Below are 6,281 nucleotides of genomic sequence, written 5' to 3' on the forward strand. Positions count from 1 at the left end.
TGTTTTGTGAGTTTCTTGTATAATCCTTGATTGTTTTGTTTTTCCTTCGACTGTTTGCCCTCTACCATTGTTTTCTCTTCGACTGTTTGCCCTCTGTCATGGTGATTCGATTTACCGTAAAGTAGACGATGAGTCACTAGAATCTCAATACTGCTCTATGTGTTATGGTGAATCGAATCACCAAAATGCAAGACGAAATGGTAAGAGATTCGCGAGAATCCTCCTCCCGTTGTAGTAAATCGATTCACTATAACGCGAGGAGGATTGTTTTGCTTTGACTGGCTCTTAGTCTCACGTTATGGTGAATCAAATCACTATAACGCAAGATCAAAGCTCAAAGGATGCACGATAATCTGCCTCTTATTGGTGTCAATAAATTCACCATAATGCAAGGAGGATTATTGTGTTTCTGTGGGCCTTCATCTCGCGTTATGGTGAATGGATTCACCATAACGCAAGGAAGTGCATATTGCTTTCTTGGCCACCCTCTCTCGCTTTATGGTGAATTGTTAATTGTGTACTACTGAATAGCTAAGTTTTCTGCTCTTTCTTACGTTTTCAGATGGCTCGTGTAAGGCATACAGCTAGACCCATTGACAATGCAGCTCCCTCATCTACTGGGAAGAAGATGGGCGTTCTGAAAGCCTCAAGATCCAGGAAATCAAGCAGTCCTTCCCGATTATCCAAAACGCAGCCTAGACTAAGGCATTTTGCAGAGCATTCGTCAGCTCTGCGAGAAGTCACAAAGTTTATGAAGCACCCGCCGACAGCTGCTATTCCCAGATTGCCTTTCCAGAAGCTTGCCAGGAGAATTTGTGAGCAAAATGGAATTTTGTTTAGGTGGAAGGCATCGGCCCTGTTTTGCTTGCAGGAGGCCACAGAAGATTGGATGATCGAATTTTTTTTGGATAGTTACGTTCTTGCTGCCTATGCACACAGGGTGACAGTGATGAACAAAGATTTTTTCAGCCTAGTAGCCCTTTGTTTCAAATACGATAAGTTACTTAGACCAATTACGTTTACTGATGAACGAATGTTACAAATTTTGGATGTCCGTCCTGTACAAAAAGTGAGAATTGAAGAGGTGACCGAGGGAGGTCCAGATCATGAACATCAGACTTGGGCAAATTTAATGACAAGCGCTCAAAGGGAACATCAAGCTGCAATGCTTGCATTGCAAACAAAAAGGAAAAATGTTCGCGCACTCCATGCCATGAATCGGGAGGCGCTGCAATTTTTGTTGTCGGAGTTCTATGTCCCCTTTAATATTATAGGGCATAGATGTTATTTCCCGATTCATGCAGAAGAAATCAACATTTTGTTTGATCCTAAAATTGAAGTCAACGACAAAGTGCTCAGATGTGTTTTAAGGTATACTCTTTTCTCTGTCCTCCCACAATTTTTCATTCTTGGCTCTTAAAGTTTATGCCTCACTCTTGATATGTTTCCTTGTGAAGTTTTGTTATTTCGCAATTGCCCGAGGATGTACAGCAACGAGTGTTCCAGATTGATTCACTGGTCTCAACACTGTTGCTAGTAGAGTCAGTTCCGTACCTCGATGTGCTGAACTGGTTTCGGGAGGTCCAGCTGGACAATGCTCGAGTATTTTTTTTGGCATATCATGAAAAGTGAGTTTGTCTCTCCATCTCTCTTGCATGATGTTTATAGGAATCACCATACACGAGTTATATAGTGCTTTCTTTGGATTGAAACTAATAGAAATCTATTTGGATGTGATGCAGTTCCCATTGAAGTGTTGTACTAATCAACGTGCAAGAAAATGTCATTTACCTTGCAAATTCGACATTTGGTGTCCATGGGAATGTTTTGCTGTAAGTAAAAATCATTAAGATACATATTATTGTTTGAGTTAGAAGTCCGGATTGATCAGGATAATGATTGGTCTTTGTTTACAGTGGTGTCAAGAAACTAATGGCAGCTTACGAGAGCCTCAGCATGGACATCGACACACTAGATCGATCGACCATCCGAAGGGTTAGTGTCCCCAAACAAGAAGATGGCTACAGCTGTGGGTGGAGGGTTGCACTTAATGCAATGTTGCTGCTACGGAGCATTTTTCAGCTCCCTTCAGAGGATGTAAGCATTTTTTCAGCTCCCATATGCGTGCGTACTCTTGTTTATCTTCTTGTATATTGTCATGTTGATCTTATTTATGCCTTGATGAATTGTGATGGCAGTTTCCATCAATGTCTCGCTACGTGGACCTAGACGTCCAAACGTTTAGGGAGGAAACGATTGTGAAATTGATCGAGGTCGCTGAAGTTATGCCTCCAGACGGCCCAGTGGACTTCATCCCGCCCAATCCACGAGGGGGGATAGGCCCCCCTGAGCCTCTTACATGGGCTCCATACTTGGGAGAAGAGCCATGGCTCCATCCTGAAGCCGATACCTATGGGTTCCAGTAATAAATAGTTTTTTCCTTCTTCCAACAAATGTACGTTTGTAAATATTCCATGCAGCTATACATGTACATTTATATTTTTTTGCACATATCTAGTGTTATTGGAGAGAGAACATCAATTGTAAATGCACTTTTAATTTGAAAATCAGAGGATCAAATTTGCTACTGTGTTCCTTCACTGCTTGTTTTCTTACTTTAAGCCTTTTTTGTGTACATAAAAATTCAATTGGGAAATTTTTGCCTTCATTACATTGTTTTAAACAATAAAGCATTACAAAAGCAATGTTCTGAATAGATAAGTTTATTGCATATGAAAAATACATTGTCACCGTATACATGGTCACATCATATATCTTCTAGTGCCTCTAATTCATGTGGGGCTGCAACATCTTTACAAATGATTTGATGCTCTCTTCTTTTACTTAGCTTCCGACCATCGAGCTTGAAGCAAAATTGATCTGGAGGATTCTGAATAGCTACTTCTAATTCCTTCCTAACATATTCGAGAGTCCAATTCTCTTCCACTTCCAATGTCAAAGATGGGTGTGAAAAGATGCAGGGGGGAAGAGAGCTTGAGCTCTTGCAAGCACACACACACACACTCACAAAACCCTAATAGAGAACACACAAGGTGAGAGGCTGAAAATCTTCTTCTTCTCTACTCAACACTCAACACACCATATACAAGATAAGAGTACACAATAATATGAAAGGTACTCAACCAATACATACACAGGTTCTCTATAGTGTGAACCCGACTAAATGAGCTGGCGCTATAACTATGCCAGTCTCTAGAATGGCTGTCACACAGCCTGTCATCCCACTGGCCGCATATCTCCTATGATCTCACCAACCATGCCAGTGGTGTAAGTGTGGGGCGGCCTATCCCCCAGGCGGGTCATCAGTGGGGTGGCCACCGCCTCACTAGACGAGCTCGATATCTCAACACTCCCCCTTGAGCTCAACTCCATCTCATGTACACTAAGCGAAGCCCTGAATCTGCGGAGCTTCTCTGTACCCAATGCTTTGGTGAAGATGTCAGCTACCTGATCCTCTGTGCTGACATAAACAAGGTCAAGGTCTCCTACCAAGACCTTCTCTCTGACAAAGTGGTAGTGGACCTCTATGTGCTTTGTACGAGCATGAAAGACTGGGTTCCTGGCCAACTGTATACTGCTAATTTTGTCATAGAAAATGACAACTTGTCTATCCACCACTGATAGACCCAAATCTGCAAGTAGCTTTCTCAACCAAGCTACCTCACATGCTGCCATAGCAGCTCCTCTGTACTCGGCCTCTGTACTCGATAGAGCAACCGTAGGCTGCTTCTTGCTGCTCCAAGTCACAGCAGTACTCCCCAAAGAAAACATGAATCCACTGGTAGATCTTCTGTCTGAGATACTACCAGCCCAATCAGCATCTGTGTACCCATGTACACATATCTCTGTCGTCCCAGTCTCATAGAATAGTCCACAATGCAAAGTAGACTTCACATACCTCAGTATGCGTCTCACTGCATCCAAATGCGGTTTCCGTGGAACCTGCATAAACTGACTCACCAACCCAACAGCATAGCTCAAATCTGGTCCGATGATCGTCATGTAGATCAAACTTCCTACTATGCGTCTGTACATAGTAGGATCCTCCAAGATCTCTCCTCAATCTGCACTCAACTTGCCATTCTGATCCAATGGCACAGAAATAGGCTTACAGCCTGTCATACCATACTTGGACAATATGTCCAAGCCATACTGTCTCTGCAGTAATCTAATACCATGTGGTGACCTAATCACCTCAATGCCCAAGAAATATCTGAGCTCTCCCAGATCTTTCATCTCAAACTTCTGTCTTAGCAAGATCTTTACATCAAAGATCTCTGCCTCATGGTCCCCCGTAAATGATCAAGTCATCTACATAGATGACAACAAGCACAACCCCTCTATCACCATGTCTCACATACAACGAGAAATCTGCATTGGCTACATGAAAGCCAATAGTGACAAGATATTCAGAAATCTTGTCAGACCATGCTCTTGGTGCTTGCTTTAAGCCATACAAGGCTTTCTTCAACCTGCAAACATGCTCGGGGTGACCCACATCCTCATAACCAGGTGGCTGCAACATATACACCTCTTCTTGCAAATCCCCATGCAAGAATGCATTCTTTACATCCATTTGATGTAAAGACCATTGCTTTGACGCAGCCACTGCTATCACAACTCTCACCGTTGCCATCTTGGCAACTGGGCTGAAAGTTTCCTCATAATCAATCCCATATGTCTGTGCATATCCTTTGGCTACCAATCTAGCCTTGTACCTGTTTATGCTTCCATCACTGTTATGTTTAACTTTGTACACCCACTTGCATCCAATGGCTTTCTTGCCTTCAGGCAATTGCGCTAAATCCCAAGTTTCATTTCCATATAGTGCATCCATCTCCTCATCCATGGTTTTCTCCCAATACACATTTCCAACAGTCTCATCAATGCATGTGGGCTCAACAACCTGCACAACCTTTGCCATATATGCATATAGTGATGTGCCACATAACCATCATATGTAAATCTCTGCACAGGGTTCTTCACTCTCCCTGATCTTCGCAGCTTTTCATTCATGGCTTCCATAGCCTTCTTTACACCAAGTGTTCTCATAGCTGGGATCCCAAGCTCCTCATCAAGGCTCATATCTGAGCCACTAGACTCTCCATCAACATGAGAATGCCCTGCAGAAATGTCAGGCATACCAAGGGGCTCAACCACTTTCTCTTTTCCTTTACATGATGTACTAATCACATTTGCAGGACTGATATTATCATGCAACCTGCCACTCCATGGTCTATCAATAGACTCACTAGATGAAGACTCTCCTGGTCCACTCAAAGACTATGACTGCTGACCTGCATTCTGTGCAACCACACTTCCACTCACATCAGCCCCAACAGCTTCTTTTTCAGCAGCATATACCAGCTGCTCATCTCATCAAAGACAACATCCCTGCTTACCCTCAACTCACGTGTAGCAGGGTTATAACACTTGTATCTCTTTTGCTCAAGGGAGTATCCAATAAACACACATTTTTCAGCTTTTGGATCCAGCTTAGTTCTCAGCTCATCTGGCACATGCACATATGCAATGCATCCAAAGACTTTCAGATGAGACAGATCTAGTTTTCTGCCAGTAAACTTCTCCTCTAGAGTTACATCATGTATGGCTGCAGTTGGAGTCCTGTTCATGATGTATACTGCTGTAGGTGTCTCTGAATACCATTCTTCTTCAAAAATTCAGAGAACTCATTGGAGAAGTACTTTCCCCCTCCATCTGACCTTAGGCACTTTACATATTTTCCTGTTTGCTTTTCAACCAAAACTCTGAAATTCTGAAAGTGAGTGAACACCTCACTCTTCTCCTTCATGAAATATACCCACACTTTCCTTGTGTGGTCATCAATGAAAGTCACATAATACCTGCAGCCTCCCATAGATATGGTCTTCGTAGGACCCCATACATCTGAATGCACAACATCTAGTGCATTTCTGCTCACATATCTGTTACGTGGAAACACATGCTTTGTTTGCTTCCCAAATTGGCATGCTTCACATATTTTCTGCATACCTTCCACTTTAAATTTTGGCAGCCCTGTCACAATTCCTTTTGTCTGCATAGACTTCAATCTCTGCACATTTACATGTCCAATCCTTTTATGACAAATGTCTGTGTCTGTAACAATTCCTGAACCATTTGCAAACATCGCAACACTCATTTCAGGCATGTCTACATTCAATGTAAACATTCTGCCCACTCTGTTGCCTTTTGCAACCAACCTGCACTTGTCTTTGAAATCTTCAACATAACACCCATCA

The sequence above is a fragment of the Cibotium barometz genome, chromosome 8, assembly GCF_041138505.1.
Source record: "Cibotium barometz isolate CiBa-2024 chromosome 8, ASM4113850v1, whole genome shotgun sequence".
NCBI classification, from domain to species: Eukaryota; Viridiplantae; Streptophyta; class Polypodiopsida; order Cyatheales; family Cibotiaceae; genus Cibotium; species Cibotium barometz.